A 20,905-nucleotide genomic window follows, 5' to 3' on the forward strand; every position below is an offset into this window, starting at 1 on the left:
GGGGGGGGGGGGGTGGGGGGGGGGGGTTGCGCAGACCGAGAAGCCAAAACCTGAAAGTGGTTACCTAAAGGAATTCAAGGGATGGTTCCAGAGGGAGGACATGCCAAGGACAGGCTTCAAGTCACTGCAGTCGCCTTCAGCCAGATTCCCTGGCCTCACTGGTAACACAGAGGTGGCAAATGCACGTGGCCTGGCCAACTTCTGCTTTCTGCTCTGACACATTTCAGCTGCCGTACAATTTTCTCCAAATGCATAAAGCTGACAGACTGAAAAGAAAGCAGCTGATGCCACTCCTGATAACGCCTGTGCTGTGTGATTTATAAATCACCAGTCTAAATAATCAGAGCTTCATGAAGCCTTACTTTCAACTCCACACGCCAATAGAGACACTTTACAGGCAGGTAGTACCGCACGGTCACGTCTCCTTTACCTAGCAGTTACAAATCCCGCGTGGAGACACACAGTCAAGTGACACTTCTACTCTGCCACAGCCGTCCAGATGGCAGTGACCACACAGGCCACACGAACGCGCCATCTCGGCTCTGCTCTTCTAAGTAATTATTATTCATCAAGTGCTTTCTAAGGAAGCAAGATTAATGAGGGAACTCAGACTGGACCAAAAAGCAAGAGCAAAAAGCATCTTCTTTAGTAAAGGCTGAGTGTTAACGATGTACCAACGTAAGAGACAGATGTTCAGGTGAGAAGTGAGATGGCAAAAGCCCTCGTACTCACCTGAGATTCCCGGTGAAATTACCCCAGGGACATGAAAACTCAGGAGAAACCTGCAAACCACTAGAAGCCTAGGCTACAACCCACCTGAAGAAACCATACTGAAAACAGTAAAGAAAATGTTGCCACAAAATGGAACCTTGCTCACACTAACCACAAAACTAACATGATTGCATCCTCAAATAATAAAATGACGATATCCTCATGCTGGTATGAGACAAACATCCATGTAACAGACACCACGTCTAAGTGCATACACAATGTTCATATGTGAAAGAAGCTCCATTAAAACTATCTGCCAGGAGGAGCACCTGGCTGGCTCAGTCCGTTAAGCCTGTGACTCTTGATTTCGGGTCAGGTCATGATCTCACAGTTCGTGGGTTTGAGCCCCCGTGTTGGGCTCTGCACTAACAGCACAGAGCCTGCTTGGGATTCTCTCTCTCTCCCTGTCTGCCCCTCCCCTGCTCATGTGCGCCCCCTTCCCCCTCTCCCTCTCTCAAAATAAATACATTAAAAAAAAAAAAAAAATCTACCAGGAAATGAAAGCATCTTCAAAAAGTGGTGCTAGTCAAATTTACCTGAAAAAAATGAAGTTAAATCATATTTCATACCATATAGCACAGTAATATTTACATGAAATTGAGAGCTCCATTTTCAAACTAAAAGCATACCACAGTTAAGACCTATGCAAGTTACCTGAGTCAGACTGGAAAGGGTCTAAGTAAAAACAATGCAAGAGAAGAAATCACAAAGACATTTACATATAAAAAGTAAAAATGTTAAGTCACAAGATAGGCAATAAACTTTGAAAACGTATCTGCAGCATTACAAAAAGCTACTATCTACCAGAGAGATACTAGCTAGAGCTTTAAAAACAAATCCAGAAAATATCCTAGAACAACATGGTTAAAGAAGAGTGACAGATTTCTCACAGAACACAAATGGCAAGGAAATAAAAAGGCCCTCAGTAACACAACCCAAACGGAGGGATACACTACAAAATACCTGGCCTTTCATTTTCAAAAGGGTATCATCAAAACCCAGGAAAGAACCATGGACTGTCCTCACTGATGAAGACAAAAGATATGTGACAAGTAACTGCCACAGATGATTCTGAACGTGATGCTCCTGCTTTAAAAGATGCGTAAGGGACGTGTGGCAAAAGTGCATGGCGCCTCAGGGGTTACATGGTAGCAGTTTAGATGACTGCGCTGTGGCTAGGTTCAAGGAGGTCCTTTTACGGTAGAAGGAATTGGAGGTGATCATGCGTTAGGTCACCATATGGTTCAAGCAATCATTCTTGGTGCTGTATTTCCAGCATTTCTGGAACTTTGAGATTGTTTAAAAAAGTTTTCTAAGTATTGGTGTGGGGGGGGGGTAGACAACGTGTAAGAGAGCAGTAAGCATGGCAGGAATGAAGGACACGAGGGGCATCCCTCTCTACTGAACTCGTCACCTGCCCCTAGAGCCAAGTGTCCTCACCATAAGCCCACACACTCTGCAAGCTTACTGCGCCGGCCCAGCCTGTCCCACAGAGCCACCATTCCTGCAAGAGGGCTCTACACTGACAGACCTTGAACTCCTACTCCTCATCTGGCTTCTGCTACACACTGCCAAGGGTATTCAGGACTTCCTCTCCAGTCCTTACCTGTGTATATAGCACTGGACAACAGCTGCCACTCCAGCAGATTCTCCCAGTCTGTCTGACAGGCTCCTGCTCGGTCTCCTCCATAGTCTCTCTTCCTTGCTGAAACCTCATGGTCCGAAAGTTCTTTCCCAGCCCATCTTCTGTACACCCTTGAATGTGTACATGAGATGAGGTGGATCTCATCTGCTCTCACGACTTGCAGCTCTGCCAATCTGTCCCCTGCATTCCTTATCCAGGTCTACATCCTATCTTCAAGCCCCTTCATGAGCTTTTCAATTTTATCTTCTTTGAAGATAAATTCATCACTTCTTCCCCCTACCACCGCTCCCAAACTTGCTCCCCTCCTTCCTACGTCCTGATCTCAATGGAACCAGCATCTGCCCACTGCCAAAGCCAGAAAATAGAGAGTTATCCTTGACATGAGCCTCTCCTGCACTCCCACACCCAATCACCCAAGTCGTGACCACTACCTCCTAAGACTCTCTCAAATTGGTTCTTTTCTCCTAAGATGCCATCGTTCTTGCCCAAATTACTACAACAGCTTCCCACTGGGCTCCCCACTTCTACTCTTCCTACCCTTGAATATACACTCTGCATCTCACTGAGTGGCCTTCCTAAAGCTATCAGACTAGAGCCTACTCAACTTTAACCATTTAAAGGATTCTGACTGTTCTTAGGAAGAAGTCTACACCTCTTACCAGATATTACAAGATCTACTTTCAACTTTATCTTAAATCCCCTGTGCCAACTATTAAAGTATTTTCCAACTCTACCTTGCTGGCAACAATGCCCCGACATCCAGCAAAGCGCCAGGCATTTTGTAGATGCTTAATAAATGTTTGTTGAATCAATCAATTAGATGCAGAGGGAGGACAGGCCAACCTGATTTTTAACACAAACACCAATCTCCAAATATGTACAAGTTTTAAACGGATCACTCAAATCCTGGGCAAGAGTTTAACAAAAATGTCCAATAGGGTTTGCACAAAATTATTAGCAGGTCAAGGTCCTTGAGGTTAGACATTAAAGAGAAAGAAGAAAGACATACTTACTCACAGTCATTCAGGGAGTGGTTCTTGGTGTGAGACGTCACAGCAGGGCTTGATTCCACTTTACTCAATTCCACACAGTAAGCGTCAGGCCCACTGCCTATGGGGTGCTGACAGCAACTCAGGAAGAGTAGAGCAGTGGGCCTACCCAGAGACAGAGATCCACATATGCACACTTAAGCACACACGTGTGCACAGGGCCCAGAGAGAGTCAGGATGGCTTCACAAAGGGGTCAAATAAACCCAAAGGAAAGAAGACCAAATTACAGGTAAAAATCACATGAGAAACTCCTATGGAAACTCACTTGGCACAAGACGGTGTGGAAGGTATTTCTGAACCTTTTATTATTCCTTACATTGTCCTAAAACTCCACTAAGATAATAGCCATTCTGGAGGCTTGTTGAAGAAGAGAGGCCAATACGCTCCCAACTACTGCACGTGGCTTCACATTAGGGACTGTGGGGAAGTCAAAGGAGAGAGACGACGGAGTCAAGAAAAGATATGCAGAGGCAATGGAATTAAGGCCACTTTAGTGTAAAACCATCACTAAAATGGCATCAGTAATCTAATTAAGGAGGAGGAGTCACACAGGCAGGCCGCCATCAACCTTTCAAATCTCAGGAGGAGCTCCAGACGTCTGAATGACAAATAAAAAGCTATCATGACTTTGGTGACCCCATGATGGCTCTGATGCCTATTAAGCACTAAGAAAGATCTTTTCCTTGTAGGAAAGAGTCTTGAGAGAAATCCAAGGGTGCTTGAAGGGCAAGAAAAAGCCTTCAAATACAAAAGAGAAAAGCAACATCCAAGGGACCCATGACCAAGGATGAGAAAATTACCACTGTGCAGACATAGTAGTTGTGTAACCACATGGAAGATGCATCCAGAGATAAGAAAAAGGCAGAGGGCAGTCCAATCAGTGTCGGGGATGCCTCCTTGCTGACAGCCAGAGCCCAGCATGAACAGTGGCCATGGCCGGCTTATGCTGAACAGGATTATTAACTACACTCTAAACAGAAGAGATAGGTACAAAAGATCTACAAAAGTAGATCTTGCCAATATTTGTAATTCTAGCAGGTGGTGGAATTTAGATTTGTACCCAAGTCTGCCCAATTTCAAAATCAATGACCTTCTGTTTGAAGTACTCTACCTACTCGCTCCTTTGTGTAGGACTGTTCCTAACCGATGAAAAAGGAGGTGTCCAAGGAAACACGCCTAGAAGAATGGGATAGTGAGGAGGTTAGGTAGCAACACCGTGATAAACAAAAGCCTTACCAATGAACTTCCACCTGGGTTAGTGCAATGAATGCTCAAGTAATGAATGATCAATGTGGTATTTTGACCTACCATCCTTCGTGGAGAAAATATGTTCTCTAGACCTGGATTCCACCATCACTGAAATTTTTATTGTTAATCTAGAGGCGTTCCTTTCCTACAATTCCAATAACTCCAATCCCCCCAAAAAAGATGTTTTTGAAATGGTAAAATTTTCCTTACCAAGTTCTCTATGTCATCAGTAACACTCTTAACTAATACAAGTTAACCATACAAGTGGCATGGTGACACTTGGTACATTATTTATTATTCTCATTTGTAAGTCTATCAAAATGTATTCTTGTATGTCTAGGGAAGGGAGATTCTGACATTCCATCCCTCAAATGCCTACCTGGGGTAGCAGGCATCTCTCAGGCGGCATTTCCTGAAAATGAAAACTGAGGCCAATTCAGGGGACTGGCTCCCTCAAAGCAGGGAGAGGCTGGACAGCTCGACACTGCATAGTGCCCAGCCTCCTGTGCTGCAATGGAGCCCAATGTGACAGACCCGCTCCATCAATGAGATGGGCTCACAGGCAACTTTGGTTTGCAACTGAGTCATGGGGGAAAAGGCAGGGTATCAGAGCATGACAAAAAGAAGGGTCTCTTGGCAGAGGAGGCACGGGGAAGGAGCCAGCAGCTCAAATACTGGGCTCCTAATTCAACAGCTTCCCACGGCCATGGCAGTTTTCCTGATTCTGGTAGGAGGAAATGGTTCTGGGGGTGGGGGTATCCTACAGGCTTTACCTAGAGCCAATTCTGCCTCCACACCTTCCAAGGATTCTGGAAGCACTCATCCTCTGCATTAAATCTACTTTAGCTTTAACTCCCTGGAGTAGATTCTGTGTCTAATACAGGAAATGTGAGCAATAACAAGAAGCTCATCACTTTCTCTAGTTTATTAAATTCATAAAATACTAGGTATAAAATACTTAGCCACAAAGGATAAAGAAACAAACTCAATTTATTTTAATTATATTTTGCTCTAATATCATTTGGGCTAGGGTAATTCCTATAAACCATAGTATCACACAATTTTATAAACCTAAACCCACACTGTAATTCACCTCATTCATAAACATGAGATAACTTGACCTACTTTCTAATATATTCAGCTCCTTGTCTGCATTAATCTGTGGTGACATTTTAAAAGTTGCTCTAATAATTTCCATTATATGAAAATGCATTTTTTCATTTATATCATCTTTGATTTTTCCTCCCAAAAACAAAATACTGTTTTCTCAACAGTCAGCTGCGAATGTTGCAAGAAACGAGAGGTACAAGGCAGTTGACACAACAGGCTCGTTGGTGAATGGGCTCAATATGGGTTTCTTGATGGGGTGAGGGTGTGAAGTTGAGGCAGGAAGAGATGCCTCTGCCCTAACTCTCACACAATGTACAATGCTGGGTTTGGCTCTCTTTTTGTATATAACCAGTGGAAGATTAGCGAGTACCAATTCTATACATAAATGCAAATTCCCTACCCACAATATAATAAGGCCCATGCTTCTCAACAATTCTCTAATCTCAGGTAATAAAAAAAGAAGTCCATTCCCTCTCCGACACTTTCCAATTATATCCACATTGAGACTGACAACAGCCAGCCTCCTCAACAGCCTGGGTCCCTCCCCTCTGATGGAGCCCTCTTCAATCCAGTGTCAATAATCCTTTTTAGCAGGTCCTTCCTGTGCTCAAGAACTTTCTTTGGCTCCCAAATGGCCAGAGCAGAGGTTGGCAAACCATGGCAATAAGAATGATTTTTATATTTTTCAAGGGTCGGGGGAAAAAATCCAAAGAAGAATTCTATTTCATAATCCATGATAACTGCATGAAATCCAAATTTCAGTGCTGCTAACTCTAGTCTGATTGGAACACAGCCACACTCATTTATTTATGAATTGTCTATGGCTGTGTTTTGTGTTTTGACAGCAGCCTTTAGAAGTGGCAACAGAGATGGTAGCTCAAAATATTTACAGTCTGGGTCCTTTGACGGAAAAGATTGCCAACTCCTGCCCTGAAGTGTAAGACTGGATGCCCTTGGCCTGGCAATGCTGCTGGTGGAAACCTGGATTCCACCAGGCTTCCTAAGACTGACTTTCTTCTACTTGAAGACACAATGTCTACTCCGTCCAAAAGCTCTTCACCATTTCTCCCAAACCTAACTTCCCTTTCTCGTTCCAGAGATAGCTTCATCCCGATAGCTTGCAGGCATCCTTCACTCTCTTCATAAAAAGAGTCACGTTATATACACAGTTAACTTCCATCAAGTTAGACAAGAAAAATGGTTTTAAGAGTGCCCGAGGCTATTCCACACAGCGTTATTCCTACTAGTGAAAGATGAAAAACACACACGTCCACCAGCAGGGCAGACTGAGTGAGGGAGAACAAACTCACACAGTGGAGGACTGGGCAGCTGTGCAAATGTGCGTGGATTATCTCTGTGTGCTCCTCTTGACAACAGCCAGAATAGATTAAGCGAAAAAGCAAGGTAGATAAAATGTGTACAGTATACTACTGCATACTGAGAAAGGGAGAGGTATGTAAACATGAAAGCACACACATAATTGTTGGTATAAAAAAAAAGTGCAGGGGCACCTGGGTGGTTCAGTCGGTTCAGTGTCCAACTTCAGCTCAGGTCATGATATCGCAGATTGTGAGTTCAAGCCCCACAATGGGCTCCATGCTGACAGCGCGAAGCCTGCTTGGGGTTCTCTCTCTCCCTCTCTCTCTGCCCCTCCCGTGTTCTCTCAAAATAAATTCAAAAGAAAAAAAAGAAAAAAACAGTGAAACAATAAACTATTTTTTTCATCAAATGCTACATATGGGGAGGGAGGAAACAGGACAGTGAGGCAACAGGGGTAAAACCAAACACCTGTGAATATTCCTAATGCTGTATATGAGACTTGGAAACCATGACAACACTGTACAAAATTCAACTGAAAAGGGAATCTCTAAAAACCAAAAATAAAGTCAGTGAACTTGACTATATATACAGCTGGTGACACAATCACACAGGTAAGAATGATTCCAAATACCTTTACAACTTAAGTCTGCTATGTATGACATAGCATATAGTACAGCAAGTGAAAAAACTATGGGATCACTGAGACCTGGGGTGAAGGAAAGAACATAGATATAAAACTGATGAAGTAGAAACTTGTATACCTGAATTTTACTTCCAAGTATCCATATGAACTAATAATTGGTTTTACCTTTATATATAACACACACAAACACAAACGCACACAGGTGTAACATACATATTCCCTAGTTCGGTCCACTGAAAAGATTCAGAAACGATGAATCCAGTAACAATAAACATTCTTAGTTTCTATGCCGTGCCTTTTAAACACTCAAAGGAATCAGGGTTCCCTGGAGAAGTGGTAGATCCAACTCTGGAGTACGAACTGGGTAAGACAAGCCTGTGACACTGTGTCACACCAGAAAGTATACTAAAAACAAAAGGAAAAAAAAAACATGTTGTCAAAAGGACTTGGGAGCCAACTTGAGTTAGTTTCTACTGGCCAAAAGGGGGACAAAAATTTGAGTGTCATAAGGAGATTAAATTGAAATGCATCAATCATATTTACATTGAAAAAAGAAAAACAAAACAAAAAATAAAATTTCCCGTATCACTTTTAGAGAATGCTACCAGAGCACGCGCGGTTTCGAAAATATAGGGAATATCAAGCATTTATCCTTTCTTCTATGAACCTCAAGGCAAACAAATAATTGACATGAAACTTCTCTGTATGGAAGTATTCTCATATATAAATAAGGAAGGAATGACAGAAGTGCCAATCACTATTTTGCAATCACTAATGAACGAAAGGATACCGGCAATGATCAATGACCACTAACATCACAAAAAGTGAGACCATTCATGACTATGAATTTAATGAAAACACACAGCCTGCCTAGCATGTAGCCTTGACAAGAAGGAAACAAACATCCAGATCTGAATCTGATCAAACCTCAAGCTTTTAACCCATCATTAAAAAAATTTAAAAAATTAAAAAACAAAAAACGACAAGGAACAGAGAAATCGGTTAAATGGCACCCAGGAGAAGATATCATTAAAATCCACAGTATGGGAAATTCTACAGCCTTGTTTCTCCACCACAGCGCTACTGACATTTTAGGCCAGGTAATCCTGTGCTGTGGGGGGCTGTCCTGTGTACTGCAGGGTTTCAGCAGCATCCTCAGCCTCGACCCACTAGGTACCAGCAAGCCTTCCTACAGTGTGACAACTAAAACTACCCCCAACATTGTCAAATGTCTCTAGATGGGCGAGGGAGATCATTCTGAGACCCTCCGCTCTGAAGGACAAACAATCCAGTTTGTTCAAGACACAAACCACAGGGAGGTGGGGGAGATGGGTCTCTAAACTTCTTCTAATCTGGACTGACTTCTCCGTCAGTCAACTGCCACACAGAAGCCTCGTTTGGATCCTGATTTGAAGAAACAAAGAAGAGTATGTGGGGCAACTGAAAAAAGTCAAATGTTAATTTGATATTTACGGATATTAAGGAAATATTGGGAATTTTTATGTTTTTAGTGTGATATGGCCTAAGTCTTACCTTGGAGAGACCTATACTGAAATACTGATAGAAAAAATAAAATAGCAAAGATGTGTTTCAAAATCCTGAGTGGGGAGAAGGAAGGGTATAGACGAAACAAGACTACGATTGATCCTGTTGAGCCAGGGTGGTGGACACATAGTTCACTATAAAATTCTCTTTGCTTCTGCATGTGTTTGAAAGCCTCCATAAGAAAAGGTATGAATAATCAATCTGGCAGGCAATTCCACTGCCACTCAGAGAGCGAGCAAGTCCCAGAAAGACCACGGAAGGGACATAAGAACTTTCAGACACTGAGCAAAGCCGAGGGAACTAGGTTTCTCTTGGGGTCCTATCTGGATGCCAAACGACAGTCTACTGTTTACAGCATGGCCCTTAAATACAGGCACCAACGACTAACAGCAAGCTCTTCCAGAGCTCGGAGAAAAGCCTGGTTTGTTGGACTATGGCAGAGAATACTAGTCCCTCATGGGGCATCACCCAGGGATGTTCAGGAGCAATTTTGTCTGCAAGGGATTTCTGCTCTAAGTGCTGGTTTTAAAAGTTTATCCTCGGGGTGTCTGGGTGGTTCAGTCAGTTAAGCATCCTACTTTGGCTCAGGTCATGACCTCACAATCTGTGAGTTCGAGCCCCACGTCGGGCTCTGTGCTGACGGCTCTAAGCCTGGAGCTTGCTTTGGATGCCTCTCTCTCTCTCTCTCTCTCTCTCTCTCTGTCCCTCCCCCACTCATACTCTGTCTTTCTTGGACTCTCAAAAATAAGTAAACGTTGTAAAAAATTAAAAAAATAAAAGTTTATCCTCACTTTTCATAACCCTGAAAAAAAATTCTTTTTAAGTTTATCCCCTAGTAAGACATGAAACTTTACTTACCCTGCAAGGAGCCCATGCCCTTGCCAGCCCTAAGCAGCCCAACTCGGGACTTCATTCTAGGTGAGAAAATATCAACTTCTATCTTGCTTAGCCCACTGCAGTTTATAGTCTACTCTGTTGAAGTAGCAAAACTGAAACCAATTCACCCAGAAATAAATGCTACTTTCTCTTGGAAGCCTACTCTACCCCCTTAGAAATAGCTCCTTCCTCCAAACTTCCTCTCCTCCTGCTCATCTGTCAGATGGCTCTGCACCTGTGGGGCACACAGACCCAAGAGAACAAGGTCCACGTTGTTACACACTCCAGTGTCCATCTGTATTTGTCCTTCCTTGTTCAGAGAACTGAATGTGCTTCCTCTGAATCCAAACATCTGAGAACAGTGGCCAACAGAGGGGACGAGGCCTCACTTTCCCACAGGTCATCCCCCGGCGCCTGCATCAAACTTTCCAAAGGGCTGGCAGAATTAACCAAGCATCCTGCAGGGCCCAGATGCCAGGAGCTAAATGCTCTCTTCTGTGGGGAGATGGTCCTTTTCACTACTTCGAGGTAAATAAATGGAAGAGAATGTAACTAATTTGGGGACTATTTAGCATGAGGTAATAAAAAGGGCATTTTAACTCTTCTTCCCTTCTCTCACTCAAGGGTCCGGTTTGGACCCACTGTTCTAGAAGCTCCATTTCTAACCATGGGATAAAATTCTGATCAAGATGTCAACTGTCCAACTCACGTTTACACAAAGGTCAAGGCACCTATACAACTGCGAGGATGAGTGAGCTTTGTATAACGGAACCAAAGAGGCCTCATAAAGATTACAACCCGACCTGCTTAGCATCCTACCCTCTCCTTACAGCCAATCAATAAATACAAAATTTTTAAAACGCCAACATAGAATTGGATCGTTACAAGTTCTTAGTAGGCTAACCTTGGTCTGCTTATCACTAAGAAATTTCAGTGCAGGAAATTAGTTCCGTAACCATTGCAACAAGGTAAATATTGACTCTTATCTATGCATTAAGACTGGACTTCACTAGGACAAATACCATATGTTTGCAGGTATAGGAGGATTAGGAGGAACTTAACGGAGGACCNCCATATGTAAATGAGGTGCAGCTTGAAAGATTTCCCTTTCATTCTCTACTTACTTGAGAGGATAAACTTAATTGGTCAAGATGTTTGGAAAGTCAGCACTGTATGCTCTTCAACTGCAGACATTAATGCCAACACCTTCACCTAGCAGAGGTAACAAAGAGAAACTCCACCTACTCGTCCATGGGCTATTTGCCTAGAAAGCAGATGGCCAGCCCAAGACAGATTTGAGGAGAGACTCCTGGTTCCTTCTTACCCGGCTCTGCATAATGAGGAGAGCAAGCAGCTGGAGAAGGGGAAGCCCAACACTGTGTAAGGGACCCACCTGCTCAGGGCACCTGTCATCCACCTGGTCAGTATCATAAGAGTAATCTACCCAACAAAGTCATACAGTAAGATTTACCCAGACTACCACATTCAGAAGAAAATAAAGCGTTGAAAGTAAAGGTGATGGTCTTTCCAACCTTTCTTCTAAAATAAGTACCAAAACACAATATATATTAAGAGGATCACACGTACTAGACTCCCACACATATACTTCAGGCTCTAAGAAAACATCCAGATCAACCAACACCATTGACGAAGCACCTTTTCCCTATTTACCAGCAGGGTGGAGTAGGAAGCCCCAGGTCTCACTGCAAATTCACAAAGGGAACACTGAGTAGGTAAGAACAGTTCCATTTCCAGTCACAGAATTCTGCATAATGAGTTCTTGGCCACGCAGCATACCCACCACAAGGAGGAGGGTGGAATTAAGCAGGGCTGGTTTTCCTTAGAACAGCAGCCATTTTCTCAGGGTGCGGGGAGGGTCTGTTGAGGAATGTGTACACGACGTGGCAGAGAAGACAAATCTTCTCTCACCTAGGAAACCACAGCGGACACCATGCCCCCAACCCACCCCAGGATCCAAGAAGGACTTCCCAGTGGACGCCTTGGACGAGCCTTTGATCTAGATCTCAACTTCTTCATGGAAGCAGTGTCCACGATAATCTATCTGTTCCACAGGGCTGGTGTGAGGATTTCAGCAGACACCAGGCAGGCCTCAGATGCCTAGGTGCCTAACGCATCAGATCCTCAATAAGTGAAGGCTAATTTTAAAGACCAGATTGTTGCCCCTTCCAAGACACCAGAGCCCGAAGCTATTTTTCCAATAGTATTAACACTGGTAAGGTTTTCCTGGCCGTCAGCGCTTGTTTAGGGGTAGGCGGCATACCTTGAGAACTTAAATGGTTCTGGGCTGAAGGTGGGGGACAATGGGACATAAAGCAGGGTCCTTGAGAGGATGGGAAGACTGAGAAGCTAGGAAAACTTGAGGCTGTGCCCAAGAGAGATGGGATGTGCCTCTCATAAAAGGGAGAATCCATTCAAACACGCTCCACGAGGGTGCCAAGGTGTGGGGACATCAGGCCCAGAGAGGAAGGACTATCATCTCACCACGTGACTGGGCTGTGATGGGAACCGCTGCTACTCTCATCCTAATGGAGTAAAAGCTGCTTCTTGGATTTAACATTCAGAGCCAAGTCACAGGTAAATCATGGAAGCCCATACTAAACAAGAGAATCTAAATAGTACCAGCTCTGAGCATTAGAAAATCAAAGGTACAGCTGCCCCAAATAGAGAGGTAGATGGTGGAGGGGGAGGCTTGATAAACAACAAACAGCCTATGGAGAAGACACAACAATGATGGAGGAGGTCGCTGAGAGTGCAGGGAGGAGGCAGCTGTAGGACTCAAAGTGTTCATCAGCTGCAGGGAGGGAGATGGGGGATGGTCAGCATGAGCTCATCAGCAGTCACAACAAGGCACCAGCTTTTAAAGCTGATCAAGTAAAAAAAAGGTGCAGCTAGCACAGGATTTATACATGTGGAAGTCACAAAAGTAAAAATGATCTATAGGGGGAAAAAAGGTGGTTGCTTGTGAGAAGCCAGACTAAGTGAAGGAGGAGGTAGAGCAAAACCTTACTGCTTTCATTACAAGCCATTCTGTATATTTTCTATTTTTAGCCATTTGCATGCATTACTTTGACTTACATTATATTATAGGCAAGATCCTCTAGATGACTAGTGTTCAGATCATAGCGGTAGGGTTTTCCTCAACTTCCACCAGGCTTTATAGTGCCATGTTGAGACTGCTGCCCTTGACCTTGCAGCGTGCTTTAAGTCATGCTTAAATTCTGCAAGTAGACTAGTCATTTTATGGTCTGGAAAGCCGTCCAATTCTTATTTGCTGTAAACAGAACATCTTGGATGATCATTTTAGGTCTTCAGAACATGGGACTTCATAGCTAAAACATGAGAGTTTTAAAGGTTTGTGTTCTACAGCAGAGTATTTAGATGCAAACACAAATATTCCAGAGCCCTTAAATCTGGGAATTGCAATCAATTCTTAGAAAAGGCTCAAATCTTGAGCTCTCCACAGGTCTAACTTTGAAAGAAATTAACTGATGAACCTCATTAGCCAAAAAGCAGACAGAAACAGCACATTCTATTATGCCAGTGTATTCCTAAGTTTAATGAAAAACAATCTGGAAATTGTTGTTGTTCTGAAACATTTACTAAGCACAGACAGCAGAGTGAGGAGCCTCGCACATGTCAGGGAACCCTGATCAAGGATGTGATGCTAATTAGGATGATGCTAATTAGGACTCCCAGCCACTCAGGGAGCCCACAGGGGGGTGAGCAAGTGGCAGTGCTTTCAGTCAACAAGCAGAATAATCTAAAGAACCCAGCTAATGGAGGATGGCAGGAAGACAAAAGTGCATCACAGATTACATTTTTAATGAGGAAAAATAAGCACAGGAACTCACCTTTCCTGACGTCATAGCTTTTAAGGGACTGATAGAGAATGACAAATAGCTATGTAGATCCTGCTTTGAAATTTACAGATTCAAGACCCTCCCCTAAATAGCAGTGGGAATTAACAATTCCCAGAGAGTCAAAAACAATGTTTTTCATTTCAAATTAAATAATTTTCTTACAAGCCTGCAGGGAAAATGGAGATAAGTTCAGAATATTACATCTATTCTTAAATCCGGAATACATCACGAGTCATTAAGTAAAACGCTAAACAAGGCATTTATCATATGTGCCCCCCCCAACACTTTATCAATCTCTCTCCCCTCCCATGCACATAACCCTTTGAAAGCACACATTTATTCCTGTGAAGCATGGCTGTCTCCAATTTTCAATGTTCATCCCTACAGGATCTCACCCAGCAGTGCCTGGCCTTCTGAAATACTCAGAACATGATTGATTGATTTTATTTTTCATTCACTAAATTGTATTCAGCCTCAGCCTGGCCCACATCCCTTAAAGCAATTCTCTCCTCTCTGGTTTATGTCAAAATAAAAGCTCCTGCTAGCATTTATTCGTGACTTTAGACACTTTCAGCAGTGTCAAGATTTCAGGTAATTTCTCATATTCGTATACATTTAAGACAAATGTTTCTGCTGTTGTTTGATATAGCTTTTTCCTTAAAAGAGCAGTGAAATAAATATCCCCAGAAAGCAATCCAAATGAAACATACAAATCAGGCAGTAAACCAAGAGAAGGGTTGATGGAAGGGAATACAACGAGGTAAGTCTGTCAAATTTCATTTAAGTTGCCAGAAAATAGGAATGTTAAAGGAAAGCCAGGAATCGCCAGGGGAGGAATTCCAAAGGACTGAACCACTGTGTTCCTATCAATGTAGGCCACAGTATGATTTCACAGAGCTTTCAAAAGCAGCCAGGATTATGTAGGCCTCTTGAAATAGGTGTTATTATTGCTCCTTCCCCACAGTATTTTCCTGTCCTAGTGATTCCGTCCTTTACTGCCTCTGTCCTCCACCCACCCTGCCCCCATTCACATCCATACACCCCAAGGAGAAGTAAATGGAAAGCACAGTTTTCCTTTCTGTACAGACCATGGCATAAGAATGCACTTGGCACACTGCTCTCAGATCCGGAATCCCAGGAAAGGCTTATGTCTGATGTGCTTCCTGCCATCCGGGCCCAGGTCCTTTACCCAAACAGGACCACCCAGTGTCGTATGTAGGTCCTCAAAGTACAACATGCCACATCCGGACAACCAAGTGGTTGTTGAGCAGGACAGCTCCCTTACTCTCTCCTCTTCCCTATACATGTGATCCCACTGCCCTCGGCTCAGAGCTCTGGGCCACGTCCCCTACCCTGACCCAGCCCTCCGCTCACACAGAATGTACACGTTGGTCTCCCTGGAGGCAGGCCCACCACACTGCTGCCTCCCAGGGTCCCCACACCACAGGGGTACACTCATCTCTCAGATACCACCTGACTGGGAGCTGCCCCCAATGGTGAGAAGGGAGGACTCTGTATCTTTTTATCCAACAACATAAAACACCATCAAATTTATTTTTAAGTTGACTGCACAATGGCTCACAACTCCATTTCATGTTCATATGGATAAGCCATTTTTATTTGGCTTTCCTAGGAGAACAGACCCTTCTCTTCTGTTTGACCTCACCTCTCAATTCAACAATGCTAACTGTTGCAGCATTTTCTAGAAAGAGCTAATGTATACTACAGTACAGTTCTGTCCTGCTTCAAAGGAATGATACAGTTTTAGAGGCAGAAGAGACCTTAGCAGTCAGCATGTATGCCAAGATTTCCCAAATGCCCGTCTTCAGCCAAGGGCTGGCTAGTTCATGGCTGACAGTCCCTGGTCAGCAGAGAAATGAGAAGGCAGTGGGAGCAGAAAAGCATTTTCGTATGTGAAAATGCTAAACACACACAATCTAATGACAAATGTAGGACATTCCTACTTTTTCAGTATTAAAGTATTTTTCTCATGAAATGTCAGATGGGAGGTTTTTTTTTTAAATCTAATTATGAAAAATTATAAAGTAAAATACGAAGAATAAGATGTAAATATAGTGAAGACTCATGTACCCACGAGCTTTAATAACAATCAACTTTGTATGTACATAGCCGAAAATATATATTAAAAATTGGTCATGAATTTTTTTTTCCTGTTTCAGAAAATCTCAAAGTGTGGGAACGACTAATGGGGGCCAGCCTTCGTGTCTTACAGACGAAGGTACAAAAAGTGGCAAAGATCAACTTGTCCCCAGTTGTGCAGCTCGTCAGGAACAGACCCAGGAAGCCTGGTGTGCCACGATCTAGTTTTTGAGAATACGGCACAAGCCAACCCTTCTTAACCGGTCAGATGTCAATTCAGGGGCATCCAGGACCCACAGCAGATAGCCTTTTGTCCCTGTCGCAGCAACTTGGGATCGTGCAGTCCCATCTAGGACAATCAGAGGGGAAATCCCAGCATCTATAGGCAAAGTTTATTTCACGCTAGAGCAACTGTGTGGCACCCCTGGAGGGGCGCCAAGAACCAGCAAGCGGCTTCACAGTGCAAAGACTACTAGAATTTTCTACATTAATTCCTTACCAAACACTTCAAAAATAAAAAGTTTATAAAGCAAACAAGTGTGAATAAATGAGAATTCCTGCAATAAGGCTAAAAAACAGCTGCGCATCCATTCTTGCAGGTCCCCATCCTCACCCCACCCAACTACTAGGTGCAAAAAATAAATAGCAATGTAAGTAGTAAGACCAGGCAGCTATGTGCCTGCCTCAGAAAATATCTAATGAGACAGCCTAAGTGACAATGTTTCCACACTTCAGTTTTATCAATGCAGGGGAGTGACTGATAAGGGGATATATCTTTTTAAATTTTTTAAATGTCTGTTTAATTTTGAGATAGATAGCACGTACACACAGAGGAGGTGCACAAAGAGGGAGACAGAGAATCCAAAGTAGGCTCTGACTATCACCGCAGAGTCCAACGCAGTGTTTGAACCCATTAACTGTGAGATCAGGACCTGAGATGAAGTCGGACACTTAACCAATTGAGCCATCCAAGGATCCCAGTAAGAGGATATATTTTTTAGGGATACCTAGATGGATCAGTCAGCGAAATGTCCAACTGCTTATTTCAGCTCGGGTCACAAGCTCATGGTTTGGGAGATCAAGCCCTTTATTGGGCTCAGCACTGAGGCTCCTTAGGATTCTCTTTCTGTCCTTCCCTCACTTATGCACATCCGAGCTCTTTCTCTCAAAAGTAATTAAACATTTAAAAAAAATGTTTAATGTCTGTTTATATTTGAAAGAGTGATAGAGAGCAAGCTGGGGAGGGCAGAGAGAAAGAGAGACAGACAGACAGACAGAATGAATTCAATGCAGGCTATAGGCTCTGAGCTGTCATCACAGAGCCCGATGTGAGGCTTGAACCCACAAACCATGAGATCATGACCTGAGCCAAAGTCGGACACTCAACCAACTGAGCCACCCAGGTGCCCCAACATATTTTTTTTAAAAAAAGAAGATATACATTTTTAAAGGACTCACCTAAATTCTCAGTTTATATAAAGAGTTGATTTCCCTGAAGATATCCTAAAGCATCGGAGAAGCCTTCAGCAGCAATACCTAAAACAATAGAAATCATCAGAATCAAGTCATGTTATAGAGGTCAGTTTTTTGGGGAAAAAATTCTCCATCTATACATTTGGTCATTTCCCCCCATACTAAGCATGAAAGGAAGTAACTCAGGAAACAATGAATTTCCGCTCCAACACATGGGCTGGGAATTTTCTCTACCAACAGGGAATTAAGGTCCCAAGACTGTTATTTCAAACACCAAAATTACGTTACTGTTGGCAAAGAGGCAAAAACACATTTTTCCCCTTCCCTGTGGTAAAAATCCTTAATGGTTCTCAAGTTAAACAAAGACCAAATATATACAATTCTCCACTGGCTTGTCCCCACCAGTGTTTAGAACAAAATTCAGGCAATCTTCTTCTTTAAATTGGTTTATGGAAGCTCTTCTTGTCTCATTCACTCTTTTCCTACTAGTCTCCTCGAACTGTCTAGGAAGCGGTCCCTTCTTGCTTCAACTGGGTTCCATCTTAATCCCAGTCCTCTGAGCCATTCACAACTGACCATTCAGCACCCCAGTCTCCGGAAACCCAATCTGAAGCAGAGGAGTACCATCATCGACTGTCCAGACCAAAATCGCCCACATCCACAGTTAACAAACAGGTACCTGGGTGAGAACATACATGTGAATCCATGAAACAGGATAAACATCCAAATAAAGAACCGAGTACTTAAGTGAAATAGAAATAAATTAAGTACATGTAATCATCTCTGGGTAGGTATGTAAGACTAGTTAATAAATGGTGTTCGTGAACTATTTGGGAGAAAGGAAAAATTTAGATCTTTGCCTCTCTACTTATTAAAAAAAAACACACCAAACTCCAAGTTGAATCATGAGTCCTAGAAGAGTATGTACAGAAATAATTTTGTACTATAGGGACAGAAAACCATTTCTAAATTGTTTTTTACTATTTATATATTCTTGAGGGAGAGAGAGAGAGAGCGAGCGAGCGAGAGAGAGCGTCCGCAACAACATGTCAGCAGGGGAGGGGCAGAGACAGAGGGAGACACAGATCTGAAGCAGGCTCCGAGCTGTCAGCACAGAGCCATGTTGACATGGGGTTCGAACTCACAGAGCCGGACCCTGGGCGGGGCTCAAACTCACCAATGGTAAGATAATGACTTGAGCAAAAGTCGGATACTTAAGTGACCGAGCCACCAGGGACCCAGAAAAGCTTGTTCTAAACATGACATCAAAAACAAACTATAAAGGACTGAGACATTTGGCTGGCTGCAGTTTTTAAAATTTTAAATTTATGAATAGCAAAAAGAAAAGCAAAGAACAAAAGGTGATATTTCCATCAAAAAGTAAAATAAGGAACTAGGTAAAATATTTATACAGCAGACATACAAAGGCTGCTTTCCTGACTATGGAAAAAAATAAAGCAATAAAAATATTCCCCTCAAAATGGACAAAGCCAATTAATAAGCTTTCATTAAGAATCATAATACAGGGCGCCTGGGTGGCTCAGTCAGTTAAGCAGACACTTAACTCTTGATTTCCACTCATGTCATGAGCTCACAGTTCCTGAGATCTAGCCTCATGTCAAGCTCTGTGCAACAGCCCAGAGCCTACTTGGGATTCTCTCTCCCTCCCCCCTCATTGTACATGCATGCACATGCTCTCTCTCGCTCTCAAAATAAGCATTTTTTTTCTTTCTTTCTTTCTTTTTTTTTTTTTTTTTTTTTTTTTCTTTACAAATAGCTTATTGTCAAGCTGGTTTCCATATAACACCCAGTGCTAATCCCCACAAGTGGCCTCCTCCATGCCCATCTTCTCCTTACCCCCCACACCCATCAGTCCTCAGTTTGTTCTCAGCATAAAATAAGCATTTTAAAAAAGGAATCATAATAGCAATAAACATAGGAGAAGGTAATCAACTACACTAACAATGAAAAAACATAGCTTTAATAATTGAAGGGTTTTCTAACCAATCAAATTGATAAAGATGTCAAAGACTGACCACAGTCAATGTTACAGACATAGCTCGTGATGTAGTCCACCACTTACATAATTTTGTCCACGTGTAAAATGACACATTTTTTGATCCAGCAATGCTACTCCTAAGAATTTACTGGAAGTTGTTAATTGTGTAAGCAGAAAGATGGATATACATAGCACTGTTTGTAATTAAGAAGGAAAACAAGTCAATGCCCTAAAGGTTCACAAATAGGAGACAGGTTAAATAAACCATACAGACACTGAAAATAATGATGGAGGTCTATATTTACTGATATGAAAAGATATCCACATGAAACAGGTAAACGATCATACACAGTATGATTCCTTGTGTGTGTGTGTGTGTGTGTGTGTTCCCAGATGTCCTAAGACTTAACCAGAAGCATGCTTATCAAAATAGTTAGAATCACCCCCTCAATTTTAGAGTTTTTAGAGCTCTAAATTTTAGAGAATTTTAGAGCTCAGAATTTTAGAGCATTTTTACTTAGTATACTGTTTGAATTTCTTATGAGGATTTTTCTAAAGAATACAATGGAGCCTTATTTCAATCCAGACTCAAGTGTAAAGTGTTATACTACATAGATTTCTACGTGCCTTCTGTCAGCTTTCCTCTCAATTTGCTGATATTTCCATCACACCTGTGCTTGTAGTGAACACTGATAAGAGTTCCCTTCCTCACCTCCAGCCCCTGTTCATTCCCTGGGGCTGCTACATCCTTGCATTTGGGTTTCGAAACACATACCTGTATTGTTATTATAAATCCCCTTTTTCACTTAAGCGAGCTCAATTCAGTTTGTTACTTGTGACCAGAGGAGTGCCACATAAACCAGTGGTGCTTTTATTTCCCATCTTCTCCATCATCCCATTCCATTTGAAAACAGAACAGTAAACTCTCTAACCGCCTGAATGAAGATTTATGACATATATTGTCATGTAATGTTTACGACTTACAGTCAAAGTAATTGAAGCAAAAGACTCGAAAGCTAGTGTAACAAAGGCAAAAGTATCTCAAGAGACAGGTAGATTCATTCCTGACTAGTAAGAGAGCTGATGAAAAGACTATTTGAAAAAGAATAAAAACAAATGGGACATACTTGTCCAGATGGGCCATTTCTATGGTTAAAATCTTCTCCACTATAACGTTTTAACCACTTCACTGATTTATTTTTATTAGATTATGTTTATCTACGAAAAGCCTTTTTTTTCTATTT

At 42.5% G+C, this 20,905-nt stretch overlaps 1 protein-coding gene across 1 annotated transcript in view; it reads right to left on the bottom strand.

The window, feature by feature from the left end:
- The window catches only part of TLN2 (talin 2), a 425,012-nt gene that overhangs the window by 227,930 nt on the left and 176,177 nt on the right, over positions 1-20,905 (bottom strand). The window contains exon 3 of the mRNA XM_077745320.1: positions 17,648-17,725. The gene's annotated coding sequence lies outside the window, so the exon portion shown is untranslated. The remainder of the gene's footprint in view (positions 1-17,647; positions 17,726-20,905) is intronic.

Source organism: Crocuta crocuta, unplaced genomic scaffold (assembly GCF_008692635.1).
Source record: "Crocuta crocuta isolate KB4526 unplaced genomic scaffold, BGI_CrCroc_1.0 scaffold130, whole genome shotgun sequence".
NCBI classification, from domain to species: Eukaryota; Metazoa; Chordata; class Mammalia; order Carnivora; family Hyaenidae; genus Crocuta; species Crocuta crocuta.